The sequence below is a fragment of the Ammospiza caudacuta genome, chromosome 7 (assembly GCF_027887145.1).
Source record: "Ammospiza caudacuta isolate bAmmCau1 chromosome 7, bAmmCau1.pri, whole genome shotgun sequence".
Lineage (NCBI taxonomy): Eukaryota > Metazoa > Chordata > Aves > Passeriformes > Passerellidae > Ammospiza > Ammospiza caudacuta.
The window spans coordinates 24919594-24943114 of NC_080599.1; the positions used below are offsets into that span (position 1 = coordinate 24919594).

The 23521-nt window shown below is 45.8% G+C and overlaps 1 protein-coding gene across 1 annotated transcript in view; it reads right to left on the reverse strand.

The window, feature by feature from the left end:
* C7H1orf21 (chromosome 7 C1orf21 homolog) overlaps nucleotides 1-19457 on the reverse strand; it is a 102129-nt gene extending 82672 nt beyond the window's left edge. Inside the window, exon 1 of the mRNA XM_058808658.1 lies at nucleotides 19330-19457. The gene's annotated coding sequence lies outside the window, so the exon portion shown is untranslated. The remainder of the gene's footprint in view (nucleotides 1-19329) is intronic.
* Between the last annotated feature and the right edge of the window lie 4064 nt (nucleotides 19458-23521).

A 23521-nucleotide genomic window follows, 5' to 3' on the forward strand; every position in this document is an offset into this window, starting at 1 on the left:
AGCAACCTCTAATTTTAAGGTTCTACCCGAAATTTAAAAGAAAGCCAGCAATACCTTCCCTGCCTCCTTGCCTAAGCAGATTCTGCTGATTTGCTTAACCAGACAAATCACACAAACCCTGTGGTTTATAAACACCTTTGAAAGTTTATTCTCAATGAGTAAATTGAGAAAACCTATAGGTCTGGGTTTTTTCCATGAAGAAAAAGTAGGTGAGGGAGGAAAATCCCCTCTCCCTACATCCTTCCCCTTCATTTTCATAGTGAACTACAAAACTGCATTGTGCCCAGCACTGTCACTGTCCTGCCCAATGCTCACAGGATGGATTCTATTTTCCCTTTCAGAACGACATGAAAATAGTTTCCCACTGTTTTCTTCCCAAACATTTTGCCTAAATTATTAAAAGGCAACGTTAACTGCTCCTGCCACAACCTTTGTGCTCTGTAAACACTTCCCACAAAGCACATCTGAACCACTAATCCTTTATCACCTCTCCAATTTCAGAAATGCATCAGTCCTGCAGTTAAAACTCCTCACATGCTTTTGTAATGGGCAGCAAAACCAGAAGTCAGTGGTAAACTACATAATCTGCTAAGTAAAGTTAAAGGAAAGATTTGAGGGGTCTGAAAAGGGGGTTTGATCTTTCAAAAAATAAAAAATAAATAAGTGACCTACAAGATGAATGCAGGGAGAGAACTCTAGAGGGATGACCAGGATTGTATCAAAAAGCCTCAAGTTTTAAGAGCAACAGATGTTTCCTCTGAAATCCTTTCTTCTGGGACCAAAGACAAATCCCTGGGTTTCTGCTGGATGCAAAGCCACCAGATGTAACTCGCCTGTCTCACACCAGCTATACATCAGTGCTTGCACATCTGGGAATTCTGCCATGGAGCATCACATAATGTGGAAGAAATTGGATTCTCCCCACACAGCTCATTCTTTATGTTGATTCCCTCTGAAAATTCACTTTTTTCTCTCTTCTCTTTAGTTTTTGTCCTTCTTAAAAGAAAAGCTGGACAAGGAAGGTTTTATCAGACGTATCTCAAAATGCTGAAATTGCTTCAAAGGTTTCCTGATGAAGAAATATCAGCACAATAGTGAGTTTTTAACAGAAAACCTGAATCCCATGAGAAAAGCTAGTATTTTAAGCAATTTAATACTTCTCATCTCCTTATCAGAATAGTACTGATTTTCTTTTCAGCCAAAGCACTTCAAACACACACATACTTCAATCACAGCAAGCTTGAGGGCTCAAAGTTACACATATGCCAAGAGGGTCTGGTGAAAGACAACCAAAACCACCAGCCAAGACTTTTGGTCCAGTAGTGAAGTGCCCAGCTTGCCACAAGTACTTCCATGGCTCATAGTGGGCCAAAAGCAGCATTGTGTGTTTATTTTATTAATAGCAAGTTCACTTATCTTAAATATACCTGACATCACCATTGCTCCACATCAGATGCCATTCTCCAGCTCTGTCTCCTCCTCTCCTCCAGGCTTCCAGTAAAATTAGACCTTGCATTAAACTTCCAGTAAAATAATTACAGTTGGCAGGTATTTTTCAACACTGATTTGGAAGCCAAGAAACCAAAGCAAAACAAAACAACACCAAGTCAAGCATTACTCAACTTCCCTCAGAAATAGCTTGTTCTGTAGATCAAGCACTCACTGGCAGATGGTTTTGCTCTCCACTATTTCATGTGCTCTATGAACTTCACAAAAGCACTGTCTGTATACCTGACAAAATTTCCTATGATAAAATAGGGGGAAATGTCTCAAGGCCTTCAAAACAACAACAAAAAATGATGACAGAGAAAAAGTCCTCCCCAAATGCAGTGGACATTTTTATTGTGGAGAAAACAATGAAAAGAAAAAGGAAAGCAAGAAGGAGCTTCACAAGATTTCTAAGCAGTATGCATCACCACCATCACTTTCTTCTGCATGCAGATGATATGCTAACAAGCCCTTTAGATAATTTAGTCCATATATATGCTGTGTAGGTGTTTGCTAAAACACTAATGCCAGCATCCAGTCACTACAACAGGTTTGCTTTCTACTTTATTGCATTAAAAATTGTTAGAAGAAGTCACAGAAAAATGTGACAAGAAAGAGAACTCCATTTTCAGAAGTATTTTAAGTCAGTTCACCTCCATTTATTTTTCACCAGCAGCAAGGCTGTTGTTAGGGCTGTTTCCTCCTGGCACTGCTAACTCAGCTTTCCCTTGATTCCCACACTTTATCATTCCCCTTTCCTGTTTTTGTACTCACTGCTGCCTTTTGAGGATGCTGAGCAGAGGCAGGATGAAAAATCGAGAGGAGAGCCCTCAGCTTTCTGAACAGCAGCCTCAGGAAGCAAAGCATTTAACAAACACACTGGAATGCTGATCTTTAATTTTCAGGTCATTTAGCTAAAAACATGACGTACAGAAAGGAAAAAGTGATGTTCTAAAAATCCTTGAGGTTTCAAAAACAACAACTCTGTCCATTCAGAAATCATACCTAGCACTTTCTCCTCTGTCTATACCTACCACTTCTGTCTCATTCCACACTCTTAAGAAAATTCAGGATGTTTAACAAAAAGCGAACCAGGTTTGACTGCAAACATCTTTTGCCAGGATAACTCTCAAAATTGCCTAAGGGCTTGAGACACCCAGATGCTTTAACTAATAATTGAACAGGACACTGAATTTTGTATAGCTCTGAGATGGCTCTGAGACCTTTGTGTTTTTTTTTTTCCCCCCACATGTACACAGCAAAAAGGATGGATCATTCTGGAGATGAGTCACTACTGAAACAACAGAATAAACTCCTGTGAAATGCTGTGGGGTTTCTGCTTAACATTCTCTAACTGCTTTCTGGGATAATTTGGCAAGGTTCTGGCAAACGCTCCTCCCACAGAAATCAAGCAGAGATTTTGTCAGTGAAATTAATCTAAAAGTGCTTAATATTAATTTCAGTCTCTGCTTACCTTCTCCTCCCACTTCAAGTTTGCTTCCTCCCAAAGCTGACAAAGGAGAATGGAAAGCCACCAGGAGCAGGGTGACTGCTGACTCCAAGATTTCCACACCTCCAGACAATGCCCCAGCATATTTGCTACTGCCTGAATATGTACAATGCTACAACGTGGTTTAGATTGCCTTCCATTTGTAACAAGTTCAGCAGGAACATCTTTTGGCTAAAGCAAATTAACACATGGAAAATGGGGAGGGAGTGAAAGGTAGGGGTTAGTGAGGCTTTGGTGCCAAGCAGTCAGCAGAAAACTCAACATAAACCCAGAGCTTCCTGCTGCCATGGTCTGTCTGCACATCCACCCTCCCAAAATCCTGACAGACCTGTACACTCTCAGTGGGTACAGGCACCACAGTAATTACTGCCACCCAATCCAATCTGCACACAGATCACTAATTAACTCAGAACACGCAGAAGGTACCCAACCCAGAGTCACAGATAATGTCCCTGTCTGTCACCAACGCTAATCTCAGGGTCATCAGGGGACACTAGGTGCTTACCTGGTCAGCTGTCCTATGCTGCAATCTGCCTCATTGTCTCTGCATGTCTCCTGCTACTCATTTATCCCTATTACCTTCTTATTTATCCTTATTACTTTCTTATTTATCCATATTACCTTCTGGCTCTGCACAGCTCCCTGACAGGTTGGGCTCTGATCCCAGGGAGCAGGGATGGGACAAGAAAAAATGGCCTCAAACTGTGCCAGGGAAGGTTTAGACTGGGAATACTGGATTGAATATCAGGGAAATTTCTTCACTCAAAGGGCAGTCAGGCCCTGGAACAGGCTGCCCAGGGCAGGGATGGAGTCACCATCCCTGGGGGCATTCACAAGACATGCAGATATGGCCCTTGGGTGCATGGGTTAGTGGTGGGCTTGGCAGTGCTGGAGGAACAGCAGGACTCAATCTCAGAGATCTTTTTAAACTTTAATGACTCCAAAATTGTACTTAAAAGCTACAATATAGATTATTATCAATGTTACAAATATACCTTCAGTTAGGGACACTTGCACCTTTTATTAGAGTTGCTCTGGAGGAACAGGTAAATTCCTACCATCCCTGCTTCCACATCTGCACAGAGGCACTTCAGCAGACTGGACATGGCAAACTCTTTGTTCTTAGGGTCACTGCCCAATCACTTCAGCCATTTTATACTGGAATCTGATGCAGAATAGAATAAACTGCTTATTTACTGTACAAATTATAGTAGGACTAAAAACATTCTGATTGGCTGTGCATAGTTGAGTAGGCAGAAAACATAAGGAAAAATGCAATCTTAAAAAAAGTGACCAACTCTGAAAGTAAATGAATTTTTCTACTGGCTTCAAAGAGACTAAATTAAGGGAGTTTCACCAAAACAAATCATTAAGTCTATAAACATGAAAGTGAGTTTTGTCACCAGCAAACATTCGTACACCAGAGACACTGAGTAACAGCACACAAGGAACAAGTGCACTCACAGTGTGCTCAAAATTCACCACTTGGATTGGACTGTCAGTCCCTTAACAGATGATAATCCATCACTCCTCAGAGATGGCAGGAATACCAGCACTTCCTTCAGCACTCATTGGAGAGGAAGATGAGAAAACAATGTAAAAGAAATTAAAGACAGGCAACTTCCCCACTCCAAAGCCAACAGAACAGTTGCTCCTTTTCATCAATGGGGAATGCACTTTACACCTTCATTCCCTTGTGCTGAGCAGAGCTGGTTGGCATTTTGACACCATTTCACAGACAGGAAAGCCAAGGGCAAGCAGCACAGCAGAGGCAAAAGAAAGTTCCACCTTTCCATCCCTCTGCTCTTATATCCATGGAAGAGACAGTCTTTTTCATTTTCAAATTTGATGGCAAACTTTCATTATATTCCTTTGCTTTCCCAAACTGTTGTCATCCCAAAAACAGCTGGGGATGCAGAGAAACAAAGAAAGAAGCAATTCCTTCCTTAGGAAGCCTTCATTGGAATCCCCCAATGCCCCCAGCCATCCTACACTGACCACACAAGCTCACCCAAGACTTTAAAGGTGAGTAGACAGTACAGTTATTCCCAACAACTACATCCAGTCTGTGAAGTCCATTTCATCCTGCACCCAAGGGAAACCAAAAGCAGACAGGTGGGAAATGGGGTGTAGAATACAAAACCATCAGGTAGTAACCCTCCCTCCTACCCCAGCTCAAGTACAGGGGCAACTCTTCTCTCCTCAAAGAGTAACTAAAGTTGTAGGAAGCACAAAGCAGCAAGTCAGCATGGACTGACCACCACATCTATTGGGCTCTCCTGTCCATTTCCTCATTCCTTCCCTCTTCCCCACCTTGTGAGCTTTGGAAAACCAAACTCCTTGCTGAAAGGCACGACTGCACTTCCCAGAACAACACCTGATCTCATCTGGGGTTTCCTTGCACCAACATAATACAACTGGTAATGTGGTAGGGGGAAATTTAAGAAGAGGAAATGGGAAATGGTGCCAGTGCTGGAGAAAGGAAACTCCAGAAGAACAGCTTTTTGGCTTGGAAGCAAAATTAACCAAGGAATTTCTTAAGAGCTTTTTAGAAACACCTTAAAGTTTTAAGCCAATAAAGAAGACCACCATGGAACAACTTTAGGTTGCCTAAGACTTTGCAGATAGCACACACATGAGGTTTCCTGCCCAAAACCAGCACTGGAGCTCTTTGTCCTGGACACCAGGCCCTGCTGCACATCCCTTACCTCTGTGCCTTCCCTCCACTACCTCTGCTGACAAGCCAGCTCTTGTTCCTTGGTGTCCTGCCAGGACCTCTCCTGTCAAACATCCTGTGTGCCAGCACAAGTGGCAACATGAAACTGCACGGTGCTGCTCTGGCTTTTGCAGGTCACTGCAACACCACACAGCACGGGTGGGGACAAAAAACAGAAATACCAAAGCCTCCATCTACAGAGCAGGGCCTTTAACCAGGCAAAGCTACTGGAATCACAAATCTCTGTATTCCCACAGCCAGCTAGTGCTCCCTCTTTCCCAACAGTGTGCCCACAATGACACTGATTTCTTCCATCAACCCCATCCCAAGTTTATCCATTAAATTTCACCTATACCCTCACTCCTCCCCCAAAAACACACACTCAATTAGCTACAGTTAAGGTACCACAGTAAAACGGATTTTAATCAAATGCAGTTTCTTTTTCTTCTTGCTGCTGTTGCTTTGCCTTTTAATTACTTATCTACTTGTCTGTTTTGTAATCAAATCCCAGAATACAAAGCAGCACCACTGAGAATCAGGGAACTAACACAAGTGGTGATTATTTTGCTGTAACACCAGTTATCTAAGTGGTTTGTGGTAGAAAGAGAGATGGTTTAGGGAACAAACTAGGGGTGCAGTCAGAGATCAAAAGAAATACTGCTCCTAAGTGGAATATTAACATTTCCCTATGGAAGAGATGACAGGAAGATCAGTAAAGCACATTAAGCAGAATCACTGCAGACCACAACTGGAATATTTATAAGCTTTTTGGATGATCTTTAGTATTGCAGAATTGAAGAAAAACCCTGACTGAATTTTTCCTCTTCTGCCTTGCCCATACCTAGTGGTGCTGTTCAGCATGATTCCAGTGACAAATCTTCTGTCTGGATCCAGCCCAACTCTATGTCACCCATTAGAAGAGAAGAGTGCACTATGAAGAAAACCAACACAAAGCCATGGCAGCCTACAGAAATCAGCTCTGGCCCTGAGCACTCACTCAAAGTTTTCATTCATAACACACACCATATAAAGGATAGGAGAAAGAAGCATTTGATCACTTCTGCCCCTGACCACACACCTTGGGACAGCAATGCAAAGCACACGTGAGCCCTTACACAATGTCTTACACCAAGTGCCTCCTGCTGGTTTTGCTAGGCTGTGCCTCAGTTTCTCCTGCTCACGTTTCCAGCCTCATGCCATCAGCTATTTAGCTCTTCACATTCCATCTTAGCACTCCACCTTGCCACCTCCTTGTTCATTACATTTATGAACATTATACTCCCACTCTCTATGTAATTTTTCTGGTTACTGATACCAGCTCTGGATGGTGACAACCCAAACACAACATGCTCAGGCTCTGCCTTAACCCCAAAATGAAGAGTCAGCCAAAATGAAATACCCAAGGCCAGGCCAGATGAGGTTTGGAGCAACCTGGTCTAGCAGAAGGTGTCCCTGTCATTCCAGGGGTTGGAATGATATAATCTTTAAGGTGCCTTCCAACCCAGGCCATGCTATGAACATCTGGGAAATCTCCTTTGCTGGGCATCATGGTGGCCAACCATTACCCTGAACTTCTTCCTAGAAGTCTATTTTTAATGCATGCTAAGCCCAAGGTACCTAAAGATTCCAGTCTGTATGAGGTAGGTAGGGACAGCAGAAGGGTGGTGGGAGCTGAAGTTGGAGGTCAACCAAACACCAGATGTTCAGGGGAGCCATACACCTTCTGAAGAGGGCAACCAGAAAGACATGTGCTAAACTTCATCTATACAAATTTTCCTATTTGTAAACAAATTAACATAGCCACAATATATGACTATAGATCTGTCTTCCAGGAGCAGTGAGTCAGAATGGCTGTTTACAGTTATTGGCAATGCAACCCTGCAGTCCATCAGCACTGCCTTCGCCCTGCGGAGGCAGGTGAAGCTTCAGAAAACATCAGGAAATAGGGATGCACACCCCAGCCCCAGGACTGCACTCTGAGCATTAGTACTTGTCATACGTTGCAAGAAGAAATACTCTCTGTCGTAATGCTGACCTTAAAAATAGTATTTGACAAGCAAATCTATAATGGGAACAGAATTAAGATACTGAGGTTCAAGTTGATCAAAGGATTTTGAAAAATAATCCAGATTTTACTCTGGATCAAACAAAAACAAACAAAAACACTTCAAAGGCGAGAAAAAGAACCAGTTTTTACTTTTGTGATAGCAAAGCACAGAACAAGATCAGAGCCTTACCACAAAGACACTGTTGTGGCTGCAGAGAGCCTGGCTGGGCAACTCCCACCACAGCAGCTCCACAGCCCCCTAGGAAAACAAGCTGTGGTCTCCCAACTCCCATCCCAGGGCACCATTCCCTACCCCCATGTCGTTTTTCTCCTAGTCCAGCAATATCTGGAAGCACATATATGTTCTCCCCATTATCACAGGCTTTGAAGCTCTTTTACCAGTGCATGCTTGTTCTCTTTTTTCCTCAATTTTCCCTAGAACAAAGCAGCAAACAGGAGAGAAACCAGGGGAACTGCCAAAGACAGATGCACACAGCACTCCTACACTTCCAGGTAACCACAAACAACTGAAGGTCCACGGCACTGCCCCTGAGCCCACTGTAATTTCCATCAGTTTTAAACTTTGTTCTAGAGCACCTCGAATCTTTCAACCTACTCAGCCTGGTGGCTAATGACCAGATAGGGATGAGGAACAGGAGACTGGAGACAGCTTCCAACCCTTACCACCAACAGGCACACTGTGCCTTAAGGGCCAAAGTCATTCCCATCTTCTGCTTTCCATCCCTCCTTTGCCATTTAAATCAAGGCCCAGAACCAGTCCTGCAGTCTGAAGGTCTCTGCACTCCTCCAGTGCTGGGGTTCTTCCCCCTCAGCATTGGTCAGCATTCCCACAGCTCAGTCTGCACCTGGAAAAAACCTTATGGATATGGGTGCTAGCTCACAGAGTTTGGTTTCACTGGCACTGAAGCAGCAGGCTGAAGCTCACCTGCTACTTTCATTTTTACACCCAGCCACATTTAGTATTTTTGAAAGCAATAAAACCATTTCAACACAAAAATTCATGACATGTTAGGGGAGATGATAGCAGGTAAGGAATGGAAAATTATAGATGAGGAAAAGAAGAATGGGAAATTGAACACTTAAGAAAGCAGAGAGGTTACCAATTAAAAGAATCCATCAGCAAACCAGACAGCACCATTCACCAGGTAGCAACTATGAAACAGAAAACCAAAAGTCTTCAGAGCTGCCTCCACTCTTACCTGCAGTTTTTATTCCTGAGGATATTCAGTCACAACCAAGATCAAAAGCAGAGCTGACCTCATACTCTAGGAAAGCTCAGTGATTTTGGGGGATAATTTCCTTATCCTTATGGCATAGTTAATTCACCTGGGATCTTCCCTCCCACCTCTGCCTCTTCCCAGGACTGCATCAAAACTTGCCTTGGCCAGAGACAGCTCGGGAAGCAGCTGACACTGACTGTGGTCAACAACAGCCTGTTTGTGCCTTTTCAAAGCACAGGATGATGCAAAAACGCCCCAGAAAAGAGTTGTTTCTTCTGCATTTGGCTTAGGGCATAAAACATACAGGAACACAACAATTATCCTGGTTATTTACACTCCACTAAGGAGATAAGGGCTGTGACGACAAAAGCTAGCAAGTGGGTTCTTCATGTGCTTTCCCAGGATAGCAGCAGCTCTTGGGAGAGCAGGGTGGAAGAGAAGAGAGGAGGCATTGCCATCAGTCTTCATCACAGCCAGGTCATTCCTGTACCTCAAATGAAGTGTTTTATTTCAAAAGCAGGTCTTTAGACTGGTGTGGGTTTGCACCTTGGGTTTGTTTTGGAGGGCAGGTAGGAGGGAAAAGGCAGCAGTAGAACAACTACCTGCCTTACTCATCTACAACAGGAGCAGAGAAATCTGTCCTTATGCACTAGAGGCATTGTAAACCTCAGAAAAACATGAGCCCTCAACATGATACATCTAATGAACATCTTCAGTGAACTCCCCTTGTTTTGTGTAGCCTCCCTAGCCCTGTGCTGCTGCCCAACCTGTTCTGCCTACAAAGGAAAGCCAGGGCAGGGCCTGGAAGGGTTTGGAACAATTTTTTCCCAAGCAGCAACATCGCTATGTGCTGATTCTGCCACATTTGCTATTGCTTCAACCTCAGCACCTTCAGAAGCCCAAAGCCCTGAGGCTCTGCCTGGCCGATCTTCCCTGACTGGGCAGGAATGCCATCCCAATCCTGCATTTCCACCAGGACAGGAGTCAGGGCCTGGCTGGCCCTCACAGACACTGGGCAGGAAGGGCAATGGCATCATCCCCAGCCTGGCAGCTGCTGGGTGGGAAGGAGCTGGGAGGGAGCCACATTTGCTATCACTTCAAGCTCAGCATCTTCAGAAGCTCAAAGCCCTGAGGCTTCGCCCAGCCAATCTTCCCTCAGTGGGCAGGAACACCATCCCGATCCCACATCTGCACCAGGACAGGAGTCAGGGCCTGGCTGGTGCTCAGACACAGGGCAGGAAGGGTGATGGCCTCATCCCCAGCCTGGCAGCTGCTGGGCTGGAAGCAGCCACATTTGCTATTGCTTCAAGCTCAGCACCTTCAGAAGCCCAAAGCCCTGAGGCTTTGCCCAGCCAATCTTCCCTGACTGGGCAAGACCACCATCCCAATCCCACGGCAGGAACACCATCCCAATCCCATGTCTGCACCAGGACAGGAATCAGGGTCTGGTTGGCCCTGACAGACATGGGACAGGAAGGGCAATGGCCTTGTCCCTAGCCCGGCAGCTGCGGGGTGGGAAGGAGCCACATTTGCTACTGCTTCAACCTCAGCACCTTCAGAAACCCAAGGCCCTGAGGCTTTGCCCAGCCAGTCTTCCCTCAGTGGGCAGGAACACTATACCAGTCCCGCATTTGCACCAGGACAGGAGTCAGGGTCTGGTTGGCCCTACGGACACGGGGCAGGAAGGGCGATGGCCTCGTCCCCACCCGGCAGCTGCTGGGTGGAAGGAGCCAGGGCACAGCCCTAACTCCCAGCTAAGTTGGGTGGCTGAATCAGCGCGGGTGGACAGCGATTTACTGCTGACACAGAGCTGCAATAAATCACCACCTTTCTGGAGCAAGCAGGAAGTTGCAGGGGTGACTTAGTCATCCTCCATCCTGACGCCATTCCAGGAGCAGAGCCACATACGTCCCCCGGCTTTGGGCTGTGCCCGTGGCCCAAAAATAGCTTTTAAGCCAAATCCTGCAGTCATCATTCAAAGCTGAAACCCTTTTATTTACACTCAGCAAGAACTCATGTATGTTTTTGACGATGCTGAGAGTAACCAGTGCTTAAATTATTTGCTTAGCAAAGGAGACTATTTAACTACAAGTTACACCAAGTATGCAATGTTTTCTGACCCACATAGAAGCTAATAATTTGCATTTTATGGAACCACTTTGCATAGACAACCCATCTTAATGGCCACAGCTTACTGTACAAGAATTAATAATTGAAAAGCAACTCGTCAGCACTGTTATTTGTGTTACAGGTAACTCACAAACCTCATTACACTGTAGCATTAAATTTCCAATGACCTTCTGGAAAGCTGCTCGCTCTGAGAGTCTTTTGTTAAGGCATGATCTCTCAGAATGCCAAATAAATGCAGAGAAAGTATGTGACAGCTACCCAGAGTCTGTGGGAAAGGCCAGGCAAAACACCCCATCAGAAATGTATCAGCCTGATCCCCCCTTTGGCTGAAGAAGTGACTTCGACTTCATGAATCCCCCCTCTCTCCAGCCAGTCACTTGACCACGCTTCTCTCACAAATTTCTGTCTTAATGCCAGATTAATCCTACTTCATCCAGTCCCCAGACATCTAAGAAGCTCCAGCCCTTTTTCTCTCAAATCATTGACTTTCAAACCATTTCTGTTGCGGCACCCAAGCATTTGCTGTGGATGAAAGAAGGCTCAAAGACTAGCGCAGAAGTGTAAAGGCAAACAAAAATTACATGGCAAAGCCTGGGATTTTCATAGTCTTAGGGAAATTAGGTCCCCTGAATCCCACAGCAACTCTGAGAAGAGTCGAGTGCATAATTTTCCATTATGCTTGTAAAAAATCCTCAAATAAATGTACAACTAAATGCAGCTTCACGAGGCTGAGCGTTCCTTATTCTCCTAAACGTTTTTACTGAGCCTGACATCTCTTATTCCACGTTTTAATATCTGATTTTTCACAAAACAGCTCAGAATGGTAGTTGCAGGAAAACCCAGCTCCGAGCCCTGTTGTTGGGGAAGAGCAGCAGAGCAGCCCCACATTTGGAGCTGCCTGTCCCGCTGACAGAGGCTCTCTGTGCTGGCAGCACAGTCACTCCTCGCTGTGACGTCTTTGCTCGGGGCTGTGCCCCTACGCAATCTGCTCCAGAACATGCTCGCTGACTCCTGCCATCCCCAAAGCTCCTCCGGCATGTTCCTGCCGACTGAAGCAGGAAGATTTGGGGCAGCCACGGGCTGATTTATCTCTGTGTGAATGCCTGCCGGTGTAATTTGCGCAGCTCTACCAAACAAAACATTTTCACTGCCATAGCAAAGGCAAACTTGCCCAAATCCAATTTGTTTGGTACTTAATTAGCATCTCTGCTGCAATGCTGGAGACAAAAGAAGGAAGCACTCCCCTCCTCCCATGAGCATCAGGACTTTTTAATCTCAAAGGTACACCTTATCCAACATGACCAAAGCAGAAAGAATACAGCTCCCTCTTACTATTAAATGAGATCATCTCAGGAGCTTGTTCATCATGAGGTTTTGATTTTGATTTCAGCAGCCCTGGCTGATAGACTCCCACACCTGAAAACTAGGGAGCAATTTAATAACATAAATCATAAGAAAAAACAATTCTATCCATTAGTTTCGAATGGTAAAAAAAATAGAGATGGGATTAGAAAACCCTGGCTGGCTTTCCCTTCACGCACTAATCAAACAATTCCCTGAAGTACTCGCAGGAGTTTCTCCTCTCCACATTTCTGTGGCAGACGAAGGGGAGAGCCAGATCTGCTCCTCTGGATTCAGTCTGGCTTATTCAGCAGCTTCAGCTCTGCTATTTCAGATTCCTGCACAAAATAAAGGCTCAGAAGGGAAAGCTGAGCCCCTGGGCATCCACCAGACCACAACTACTGCACGCACATAGGCTGCACTGGGAGGAGAGGAGCAGCAGCCTGTCCTTCAGCATCACATGGCTGGCCATGCTCAGCAGCCCAAACCACAGCCTGAAACAGCCTAGCTCAGAGAACGCCCTGGAGCTGGGCACAGGCACTGCTAACAAAAGAGCAGCTCCTGCACATTGGCAGTGCATTTACTGCAGTCAGCCTGGCAGTGCATTTGCTGCACGTCAGCTGTGCTCCCTTCAAGATGCAGCTGGAGTGAGCAGGCCTGTATATGAAATGAAGCAGCAGGATCTTAAGTGGATATTGCCAGAGCAGAGAAACATCTTAGTCATCCCTCCAAGCTGAAGCAGAATGTTGCCAGCCCTTAGAAAGACAGCATTTGTTTTGGTTTACCAGCCGATTCTTCCCTCAGACTGTTTTCCACTGGAGAAGTGCAAATGTCTGCTACTCAGAGCTTTACTGAATAGCAATTTAAAAGGAATTCTTCAAACACAGAGGTGAACTTCACCAACCTGCTTCCCCAGGAACAGCACACCGACATCATGAAAGTGCACAGGGCATGGAAAGTGCTGCTGCCACTGTAAGAAGGGAGCACAAGCAACGCGTTCCTTCCTCGGTGTCTTCCTGCAAAAACAACCTCCCTGCCCAATATTCAAAACTGCACAGGCTCCACAAATCTAATTAGCCATGACTCCAAAACGCAGAGCTCTGTCTGTCCAAATGAATAAACATTAAAGTTGTTTTGCTTTTATTTAAAAAATCTTGGGACAGGATGAGATAAAAATCCTAAGGAGGAAAGTCTAAGAGGTAGTACCTCCCCCTCCCCGAGTAAAGAGCTGTCTTTGTGTGAATAAACTGGGCAACCTAGATAAACTACTTCTTGTTTATTATAAAAGCACAAGTTCACCAAGGTCCTTTTATGTCCTGATGTATGAAATTATTCCAGCTACATATAATTTCACAGAGCCAAATGGGTAAGGCTATGGTATTTATAGATACATTCAGGGCTAGAATTTTGGTTAGCAGGAACATTTTTATGGCCTCAACACCTAACACACTTTTCAGAAAATGCCCACCTGTATATATAGATCCTGGGAAATTTTCCCTATTAAATACATATCTCAAGTGAACTTGCTCTTTATCTTTTTCCAAACTTGACAGATAAAGCCCGTGCCTTTCTCCTAGAGATACAGAAACAGAAGGAGAAGAAACTGAGGCCACTTTCATAGCAAGAGGAAAGTCTGTAAGCCCATTCTGATGCTTTCAGACACATTCACTGGTTTGGTTTTTTTTATTCTCCAAAACAGGGCCTCAGATTTCCTAACCACATGCCACACATTAAGACATGAATCTCTGTAAACAACTCAAAACACCAAGAGACAGACAGGGCTCCACAAAAAAAAGAGGAAGAATCATTTTCTCTCATTCAGGTGACAAATTAGGAGCTCACAATGGTTTAAAAACCTGTTTCTCCAAACTTCTAACCCAGAGCCTTGCCTGAAGTCTGCTCAGGACTGGATCAACACTGCAGTTAAATCACTTGGCACTGGCATCTCTTCTCTCCAGAATTACCTTCCTTTGAAGCAAGCAACAGCAGACATGTAGGCAAGGGATGCTGTTGGATTAACACAGCTCCAGAGATCTTATCCATATCCATACACTGTTGTTGTGTATAGCATCATTATGTAAGCCTCTCTATTTTTAAAACAAAACATTTGTCTGGTCAGTCTCTACTATTATCCCACCCTGTAAACCATCAGGCTGAAATTCCACCCACTTTAATCATAAGTTTACAGGCTTAAGGGTGGAAAAGTAGTAGAAATGACAAGACCAAGAATTTATATTTGTTTTAGAAACATGAAAATTCTACCCTTTTTTATCAACAGGATTTCAGAAGCCACCACAATAAGGGCACTGCCCAAGCTTCTGAGGGAATGGGCACAGCCCCAAGGCTGCCAGAGCTCCAGGAGTGTTTTAATAACGCTCCCAGGGATGCACAGGGACTGGAGGGGTATCTGTGCAGGGACAGGGTTGGACTCCATGCTCCTGATGGGTCCCTTCCAGCTCAGGATACCCTTTGTATGATTCTGAATAAATTACCAACATTTGAAGAGCTCATTTTAATAAGCCAAACACAACTTTACCACCAGTATCCAGAAGTCTGTGACCCAGAGGACTCCTGCAACCCAGACAGACTCCTGAACCACAAGCACAAAAATAAATACTGTAGGTCAATTAACAGCCAAACGATCCTGCTTCTGTGCCACACAAAGAAAAAGTGGAATTTAAACCACAACTTTGTTACCACCCATCTATTCTTGAAATGTTAGAGGATGGTGCGGTGGAAGCCAATCTATAGAACAGTTCAGAGACTGAGTTACTGCTTTTTCTGCATCATGCAGCACTTAGTGGAATCTGTATTACTTAGCTTCAAGCTCTTTAAAACAACTGTTGAATTCTGTTCTCTGCATTCTCACTCATGTCCTAAAACGTGGCACCAGATCCCTTGCTAAGATTTACTTTGGTAAATCTTCCAACAATGTTGCTTGCAGCAACTCTTTTGTCATCTGAGTATTTCTGAGCTGAGACTCACCCCAATCTATGTCAAGGATGCACAGCTGCAGAAATCACGTCTTGTATTTGAACATTTTTTGCATGCAGTCACCTAAATCTGACAGCCATAATGGTACCTGTGCATGAAGTGTGACTGCAAACAGGGCTGGGATTATACCTCACCACAAATATAAAGCAGTCATCTTCACTCACCTTCTAAGATCACTTAGCATCCCTACATAGAGTTAATTTCTGTGTGAAAATATAAAAAGAAATATATTCTTCTAGAATTCAGATGAAACTGTAAAATGAAAACAAAAAATCCTTTTCAGACTGGGTTCCCCAGCACAGGAGGTTCTGAACACTAATGTCATGAAGTTTTTCAAAACTAATTAAGACTTTTTTTTAGAGAAGACAATCCATCAGTAGCTATTAAACATAGTTTAATTCCTCCCTGGAGCTGCCACCCCAAAGGTCTCCTAGGGTGGTGACTGCTACAAGGGTTTAGCAGGAGGAGAACTGCACTGTTCCAGTTTTTCTATGCACCTGGGAGTGGTCCCATCAGAGGAGCTACCGAGCCAGACGGACCTCTAGTCTGACAGAGACTAACTGCTCTTACTTCATTCACAAGATTGAAGATGACAGGAGAGCAACCTGTTAATAAATCAGAGCTGAAGTAAACTTGTACCAGTAAAAGAAATAGCCTTAACATGACTGACTGCATATCACATTGCACACTGCCTCCTCTGAACATCCTACAACACAGCCTTAATAGCATTACCTATTCCCTGAAGTACCTCTTTGGATTCCAGTGTACCCAAAATGTGCCTGGGTACATTTATCACAAATGTTATGCAGCACATAGAGTAGCCAGCGGCACTGTGATAGACATTTGCAAGTGCCTGTGAAATCCCTTTGCAATTACATACCTGGTTATATAGAATTAAACACAGCCAGCAAGGAAATAAATAACAATAATAATAAACTCTGGAGTATTTTTGGGCATGTATTCAAAATGTAGCCCTGTTTCATCCCCTGCTAGATTAGAGGATGGAAAAGCAGGATCCTCGAGGGTCCCTTACCTTTCCCTGAATGAGGGGAAGATTGGAAGGCTCAGGCTCCACACCAACACAAAGGCCTCTGGAAAACTGACTGCAGGAGTTGCTTACTCCTCCCTTCCCCCAAACATTTGATGCCATCACACCCTATATTTTCAGAACAAGTTGCCCTCCTGGAGCAGCAGAGCCCAGGCGAGCCCACCATGGTGCAGCTGCAGATGGGGGACCCAGCACACACCTATGGAGAGGTCTGTGCTGACCAACACCTCCCTCTCCTCCCCACACTCTGGATACTTCCCCACATCCCAGCCTGCCCCTTCCCTCTCAGCTCCTGCCACCTCCAGCACGGTGGCAATGCCTGCGTGTCATTGCCTGCTTGCTGAGCAGATTCAGGGAGACAAGCCCTGAGAACCTCTCCTGCAGCAATGCCACCGCCACAACAGTGACAAGAAACAGCCAACTAATAATGGACCAGTTGAGGGGCTGCCAGCTTCAGCAAACATGGCTGGAATTGTATTTTTTGTTTAGTTCAGGAAGCTTCCAGTTGAGCATCAGTCAGCTTGCTTGACCCAAGCCCTGGACTGCAGTAGCCCAGAGGCTGCACAGCACCCCAGGCACCAGCGGCTGTGCACAAAGATTTCCACGAGGCCTTGAGTTGTCAACTAAATGAAGCCAAAAGTAAGTTTGCCCATGCGTGCAGGCAGCACCTAAGGCGCTGCAGAAGCTCTTGGAGCACTGACAATCGATAGTAAGTACATCATAATCCCAAAGAGATTGCTGAAAATTTGTTTAGTACATTACTGTGTCCACTCATTGTGTTTCCACCCAGTATTTGCAACACGCTAAGTGCAGCAGATCTGCCCGATGTAAACAGCTGCCCTAATCCACGCTGTTCTATAGATCGTGTTTACCCAAGGCTGAATGATCATTTCAACCTTTGTTAATCTGATTGCATAACAAACCACAGCAGCCTGAAATAACCAAGCTGCTCTCTCCAGCACACATTAGTTGAAGTCAGTAATTTCAGCACCCTGCTTCTTCTCAAAAACGGACCAGACCAGATCATGGAGAAAGAACAAAACAAACCAAGTACCTGGCCACTGCTTTCACAGCCAACCACCAGACACATCACAGCACGCAGATGCCACGGGGCACATTCACACCTGGAGCGGGCTGGGAGCACAAAGCAAAGCAAAATGTTCCCAAGCCCTGAGTTCCACTGCACAACTGAAGCACATTCTGCTGGAGCTCGCTCACAGCTCAGCGCAGGCTCTCGAGCAAACCATACAGCGTGGATTTCCAAAACATGAAATTGCACGTACATAAACAAAGGCTGTAATTTACACGGCAAGATCCTATGAAAGCTTATCTAGCACATGACATCACACCCATAAATTACAACTTAAAGCACCTGTGCCAAACTGCTCCCACCCCGAAATGAACGTGATTAATATCATCTGCTCGTCCATGCCCATGCCTCTTGGGAATAAACACACATGAAGTACCTCCCAAGACAGAGTAGTATTTAAAGATTCTTCAGACAATGAGAAGATTTATAATTATTATTGCATTGCATCATCACAAAGCCTTAAACAAATCAAGCTGTCTCATCATATGACACCTAAGATAATACAAGGTTAAACAGCATCAAGCAGTATTGGTTAACTTCGCTTGTACGGAAGGACAAATACCCCTACAGCCCCTGGGCACGGGGATCTTCAGCCTCACAGCCATTATTAAACAGCAAGTTAGACAAGCAAAATCAAAACACACGGATTTCTTTGAACAGGCCCAGAATCAGAATCTTCCCATAAAAATCCAAGCAATCAGGGTGTAGGGAAAGCGAAGGGCAAGCGAATGGGGAACTGACTAAGGTAAGGGATGTGTTTCAGCATCTCTCAGCTTTAGTTCACTGGTCCATGATCAGCTTGGGAGAAATCAAGAGGCGGTATCAGGAGCTAACATTACACTGCCTATTGATCACAGCCAGCTTTCCACAGCACACAACAGAATTCCTCCTCTGGACTGATGATAGCCGAGGAGGCTGCCTTATGGCACAACTGGCAGACAAGACAGGCATCAGCCGACTCTCTAACCAAAACACGCCTGAATACCTTTGTAAGGCAAAACCAGCCAAGTATCTCCGCTCCAGGCATAAATATCTGCTCCTCCGAGTCCGCAGCTCCCCACAAATAATTGCCAATTATCGCCGTGCCCCCACGCTCCGCCCGCACCGGGGCACTGCCCCCGCAGCAGGCCGTGCGCCGGGAGCGGAGCGGCTCCACCGGCTCTGTCCGCGCCGGCTCCATCACGCTCTGCCCGCACCGAATCCCCATTTCTGCGCGTTATTACCAATCTGACATCACCCCAGAGCAAGCACAGTCTGACATCTACAGTTAACTCGGCGATGGTGTAAGTGCCGCCCGGCGCACGGTGCGCCCGGTGTTGCAATACTCTGCTGCCGAGCATCGAAAAAGAACGTAAATAGACACGGATATGGACACGCAGCTATACGTACAAACCCGCCGGAGAGCGGCTGGCAGGGCTCGCTCCCGCCCCGGCCGTGCAGCCGCAGCCGAGCCCCCCGGTGGCGACGGCGACGGCCCGGCAGCGCCGGGGGGGCTCCGAGCCGCCCACCCGCAGCCATTTCCCTGCCGCGGCCGCGGGTCCGGCGCTCCCGGCGAGCCCGCTCCGCACAAAGCCCGCCGGGCCATGAATAAAACATCGCCCGGAGGCGGCGGGCAGGGGGGTCGGCATACGAGAAATAAGGGAATGGAAAGGGGAGCGGGGGAGCGGAGGATGGGGGGCTCCACCCCGCCCCTGACCCGCGCTGCCCCGGCCCCGGGCGCTCACCTCGGCAGCCGCGCTCGGAGCGGCTCCGCCGGGCCGGAGCGGGCGGCGGGCGCGGGCGGCTGCGCCTCCCGGGCGGTGTGCGGCGGCGGCGGGGAGCGGAGCCGAGCCGAGCCGAGCCGAGCGGCCTCTCGGGGAGCGGGCGGGGCGGAGCGGGCGGGGCGGGGCGGGGCGGAGCCGTCACCGTGGGGAGGAGCCGCCCGCGGGCTGCGGGGTACCGGGAGTGCCCATCCCGCGCTCGGATCCCGGGGTACCGGGGGTACTCATCCCGCACACGGACTCCGGGTACCGGGAGTGCTCATCCCGCACACAGATCCCACGGTACCGGGAGTGCTCATCCCGCACTCGGACTCCGGGTACCGGGAGTGCTCATCCCGCACACAGATTCCCACGGTACCGGGAGTGCTCATTCCGCACTCGGACCCCGGGTACCGGCACCGCTCATCTCGCACTCGCACCCTGGAGTACCGGCACGGCTCCTCCCGCACTCACATCCGCGGCGTCGCGGGGCAGGGGCTCTGAGCGGGGAGGAAGCAGGTGCCCGGTGAGGTCATAACACACAAATGCGGAATAATGGAATCGGTGGGGGAATGAGGGACCTCTGGAGATGGTGCAGTTCAAATTCCCCCAAGGCAGGGTAACCCGGAGCAGGTGAAACAGGTGGGTTTGGGATATTTCAGAGTTGGAGATGCCACACCTTCCCTGGACAGCTGTTCCAGGGTTCTGCCACCCTCCGTGCAAAGAAGTTCTTCCCCATCGAAGTGGAGGGTAAGCTCCAATATCTGTGTCCATGGACAGGACCCAGGGAGCAGCTGGAGCTGTGCCAGGGCAGGGTCAGGCTGGAGATCAGGAAAGGTTCTTCCCCAGAGGGTGCTGGCACTGCCCAGGCTCCCCAGGGAATGGGCGCAGCCCCAAGGCTGCCAGAGCTCCAGGAGGGTTTGGACAATGCTCCCAGGGATGCACAGGGTGGGATTGTTGGGGTGTCTGAACAGGCACAGGGGCTTCATTGGATGACCATGTGGGTTTTTCCAGCTCTGGATATTCCATGGTTCCATGTTGTAAACTTCTTGTGTTTTAGTTCTTGTCCATTGCTCCTTGTCCTGTCACTGAGCACCACCGAAAAGAGTCTGGCACCATCCTCTTGGGACCTGCCTCTGGGATATTTATGTGGCTCTCAGACACAGCCCCCTGTGCCTTTGGTGTCCATGCCCCACTCAGTAGGAGAACAGCAGAGTGCTTCTCTTCCTTAGCATGGAAGTTGTTTTCACAGGAATGCAATGCCTATCAGCTCTATGGCACCATGCACCCAAACTTTCACTGGAAACCTGTGTTCTTCTGTTCACAGAGGCAGAGTTTTTCATGAAAACAACAGAAAAACTGGAGATGGAGGTGAGGCCTGTTTGAAGATTGGGTTATAAAAGCTGTCTCAGACTATTCCTGCCAGGAAGTGCTACCATGTGAACTAGAAAGACTCCAGCAAGCTTACATCCTTTTCATCACTTACAGTTTTAGTATCATCCAATAAACCAGGCAGATAAGTTTTCATCTAAGGACATTTTTCCTTCACCAGGATGAAAATGCTGAAATAAATAACAGTTTGTTTGCCAAATCCTTGGCAAGATCCCATTTGAAGTAATTTCTACTTCAACTTTCTAGCAATTAATTATTTTTTGCTGCACTTGAAATCACTACCAGAAAGGTGCACATAAACAACATCAAGACATTCCAGAAGAGGGAATATTTTCAACTCTAGGTTGATAACTGTGAAGTTTGGCCAACTTTGTTTTTCTGCAGAGAGCCTGATACTGTTTCCAAAGAAAAGTGGTGCTTTTACAGTGAAACATATATAATTGCTATGCCTCTATAAACTCTGCTTCCAATAAAAATACCCATAAAAGAACAGCAGGAAGCAAACATATTTTGTTTAGCTTCCACAAACAAACCTTCCTGATGTTTTCCTGATGATGTGTGCAGCTAGTTAACATTCATAATAATTATTTACATGAAAATCCATTTCCTTATGCACAAATTTGTTGATGGAGTCTTTGTCTGCCATTCTCGTATAGTCAACAATATGTTTAAAAGCAGAAAATAGTTATTTCCCTGATTTCTGGTGTTTGTTTTACTCATTTCTGAGATGAGACAGTGCATACTGGAGAGCTATTTTTAGAAGCTGAAAAATGATAAACAGTGTAAACAATTTCTGATATCTAGGACAATTTTGGTATTAAGAGTACCATCCGCTGGGCCTGTGCTCTGTCCCTGCCTAGTGATGCTCAAACCAGGTATTAGTTGGTTAACTCACAAATAAATTACGGGTTTAATATCAAAACCAAGTGCTGGGGGGCTGTTCCTGCAGGAGGAGGACAAATTTCATCCTGACTTTTTTTGTACATGAGAACAGAAATTGGCTTTCCTTGTTCAGTTCTCCTGCTGCTGTGGGGATGAATTGACTCAGATCTGGGAGAGTCATGGACTAAAAGTAGGCAAAGACAAATATTCACAAAGATGAAATTTTCATTATTTTTATAATAATAAGCCCCTCAAAACTCTTGGAAAGATGAAAGATGAGGAATATATTTGAGTATGGAAAGTCAATGACTTGTACCTGGTTGTTTTCTTTTGAAAGCAGCTCCACCTCTGTGCCAAAAGAAAAGAACAAGCCTCTTAAGATAGCAGGTAAAACAGTGGTGTAGGAGCATCAATTTGGCCTATTTATGAGGGGAAAAAAGATTTGGCTTTCATCACAGTACTGCAGTGCAATCAGTGTGTGCATGCCTTGCATGTTGTCTGAGTTATATCAATACAGCAATGCTAATGAGACTCTGTCTTCCCCTAAAAATGGGAATGCAGTTCATTGTTTATGCCCAAAGTATATGTATTGTACCTGTGTCCTACTTGTTATGGGTGAAAAATAGACCATTTCTTGGATCAGGTAGCTGCTAACAGCACAACTGTCCATGTTTCAAGCTGAAAACTGTTTCAAATGCCTAAGTTACCCTGTTTATTTTCTGATGATTTCCTGATACTTCAGTGAAGCTCTTCCCTTCAGAAATGGGAGAAATGAGAGCAGTCATGGCTCACCTTATAAAAGAATAAGTGAAATTGCTGCACATTTTTCCCAATTAACAGGAGTTCAGAAGGAAAACTAAAATGTTGCACAAGCTGCTGCCAGAAACAGTTTAAGGATTTTTATTAATTGTTATCACCTCGACCCTGGCTATAGTAAAGCTCACTATGACAAATTCATTTCCCCTTCAAATGTTGTAGTCCCAAAACATTGAACAATTTCCTAACTGTGTTGATATTCAAGGATTTTTGTAAACATAATCCTCAGGGTTGGAAAGTATGGTCTTGCATGTGCATGGACTCTGACTGTCAGTGTGATGTGGTTATTCCTCCGTTCCCCAGGACTGCTGGAGAAGCCAAGTCATGGCTCACATTGCTGTTGCTGCTGGAGAAAGCATGAAGGACACAGAAAGGCATGAGCCCTGCAGATGCAGCTTCCTCCCATAGATTTTGCATGTTCTATAAAATTTTAGGATGTCAGGTACCAAAATTTTTATAGAATGCCAAAGTCATTGAGGTGAGTTTGATGCTGCAAACCAGCAAGCTGCTCTTTGAGCTGCTCTGCTGCTTGACAAGTGACACAGGAACAGACTTGTGAACTTCCCAGCTCCTTTTTAATGGTGTATTAACATCAAAGACTAGCTTTACATATTTAAAAGACTACAAATTAGCAGACATTTGTTTTGCACAGTCTGGCCCTGCTTGTTGCATTCACTGTCGTTATTAAAATGGAAATGGATGTTAATCTGCAATACAGAAAAACATGGACTTCAAATTCTGGGCATATAAGAGAATGCATTTTAACCAATAAAAAATTATCTCTGAATAAATAATGCCCTTGGAAGTAGGAACTGCTCTCATTCACCTCACCCAACACTACACCTGTTCAGAGGGCAAAAAGGAGAATGAAATACTTTAAAAGAGTCAAAGATTATTCTGCGTCACTTAAGGCTGAATAATTCTCCAGAGTTTTCTGTTTTACAACTTCATCATCAGAGAGCAGAGCCTACATCAAAATCCTGGGACACAAAGCAAGCCCAGCTGTAGGAGAAACCTACAGATACATCTGGGAATTTTCAGGCAATCTTTACTGATCCCAGTTCTGTGTGCAGCGCTTGTTTCTTTA